Here is a 2,260-nt window from a genome sequence, read left to right on the forward strand (position 1 = left end):
ACATGTGCAAGTTGTAAAAAAAAATCTATGTATTCATACAAACTGCTTCAATTTACGAAGAGTGCGTACATGTAACTTTATGATTTTGTTATTCCTTGGTCATTGGCCAATATAAATAGATAGCATATAATTTGGAAGATACACTGAGAAACTTATGTACGGATTGATTGATGAATTTTGTACCTTGAATCAACCACTCATGTGTGTTATCATATTTTCCTTCAACTACAGTATAGTTATTGCGTATTGCAAACTTGTAGTGTGATTGTGAATTTCTGCACGTTTTCCAAAAAAAAAATGCATCTGGAAGTCATACGTAAATCGGAGATGCAATTTACGCTGGATTGATAATAAAAGGTGTTGTATGTCCTAACATCCTTCTCCACAGACTGAAAAATAAAACCTGACGCTTATGATAACACATGGTAAAGGAGGAGAATGGGAGATCTGACCAAAGATAATTTCCAACATGTCCAGCCAAACTGACATTGAAAGAATGAAGTATCTCCAATCTCAATTTTGAGTTGGTTGCACTAATAACAATCTGTGCAAGTTCTTCATAATTATGCCTTGGGAGGGAATAATGGGCAGCGGCAGGTCAGATCCACTAAAGTTAAACTAATGCACATAAACAAAATTATGCAAGTTCTTCATAATCAGGCCAATGTTCTGCTTCTGATATACTATACAGAATTGCCAGCTGAACCCTACAAACATCAACCAATTTACAAGCAATAGGAAAGCCAAAATCAAACCGTGAACATGAAGAAGGATCACACAAAGCCCGAAGAATAAACGAATCTTCACTTCAAAAAATAAAGAAAAAGTACCATCACAGGGAATGAGAAATCTCTCAGACGATGCTTCACGATACCTCAGGAAATTCAATATCCACATATGGGAACAAAAATCCTGGGCCCTTCTTACTTTTGAGAAAACCTGAACTCTTCTAGGAATACCTGAACAATGTGACAATAAAATAACATGAAACTACATGGTAGCAAGTGAAAGTTCAAATAAGCATGTTCATAATAAAATGTGAGGCTCTCTCTACCCTGTAGAATTGTCACTTACAGCATGTTATCAACGTTGCTTGTCGTAATAAACGAATATAATCATGGAGTTCAGTTTTCTTTGGTTAGATCAGAACTGTATGTGCAGTATTAATGCCCATTAGCTGGGGCAGTACTTCTTTAACCACTTGCAGCAAGAGAACAACATCTCTGAGGATTGCAACCCTGATATCTATCAAGTGAGCAACTGAACTGAACAGTGACCGGCCTGGAACTTGTGCTGATTCGAACCAAAGCTTGGAGCCTAATCATGAGCAGCACCCTGAAGATGTAACAGCCAACTAAAAGAAAAATGAAGTGAGGCATGAGTTGTTGACTTGTTGCACCAACATACGGAACTAATTAAGAAGTCTAATCTGTGAAATATACCTAAATCTCCTAGCTGTTTCGGACAGCAAACGCCGCACTACTTGCTCCGGCTTGAACCTGCCTACCAGAACGGCGAGATGGGCCCGTGGCCACTGAACGCTGCAGGTCTGTGCTCTTGAATCACCACCGCCCTTACACCCAGGCTCCCACGATGCAGTCACGCACGCCCGCGCCTATTATCTGCTTCCTCCTAGATGAAACCGCGGCGGACACTGGGCGAAGTGCAACGGATGCAGATCGAGGAACCGGTACCGAGTAGCTAGACGCGTGGCCAGTTGTAGCGGCCGCGGCGGGCGCCCTGGTAGGCATGGAACACGCACATGGCAGATCAGCCGGCGGGGAAGCTAGGCAGCCTTGGTAGCGGCCATGGCAGTAGAGGAGGCCGAGGATCCGACCCACGCCGCCTCCAGCCACGAAGAAGGTCGGACAGGGGAGCTCGGGTGGGGAAGAGGCGGCCGTGGCAGCAGAAGAGGCCGAGGACCTGACCCACGTCGCCGCCAGCCACGAGAAATTCGGCGAGGGTAGCTCGGGCGGGGAAGAGCTCGCCATGGGCGGTGGCTCAGGGAAGGGGAGGTGGGCGAGAAAATAGGCAGACGTGGAGGTATGGGGGATTTTCTTGTTCTCCTATGTTCGGTCAAAGCGGTGCGGATAAGACCAAACGTGAGATTTTGCTCTCTAAATAATTCCTTAGAAAGGTAAGGCACGTTAACCGGAAGCCACGCTTGACAACCGGTAACAGGTAAAGACTAAAGGAGAGAAAATGCAAATGGAATTAAATCAGGAACTGACTAAGACCCACGCATCATCAAATAATTGGA

At 44.7% G+C, this 2,260-nt stretch overlaps 1 long non-coding RNA gene across 1 annotated transcript; it reads right to left on the reverse strand.

Annotated features, from left to right (window-relative positions):
• Nucleotides 1-296: 296 nt before the first annotated feature.
• LOC124698012 lies at nt 297-1,098 on the reverse strand. Its single transcript, XR_007000861.1, has 3 exons — nt 1,075-1,098; nt 831-959; nt 297-707 (listed from the first exon to the last, which is right to left on the reverse strand). It is a non-coding gene; the product is annotated as an uncharacterized LOC124698012 (long non-coding RNA).
• Nucleotides 1,099-2,260: the final 1,162 nt, after the last annotated feature.

Source organism: Lolium rigidum, chromosome 3 (assembly GCF_022539505.1).
Source record: "Lolium rigidum isolate FL_2022 chromosome 3, APGP_CSIRO_Lrig_0.1, whole genome shotgun sequence".
NCBI lineage: Eukaryota > Viridiplantae > Streptophyta > Magnoliopsida > Poales > Poaceae > Lolium > Lolium rigidum.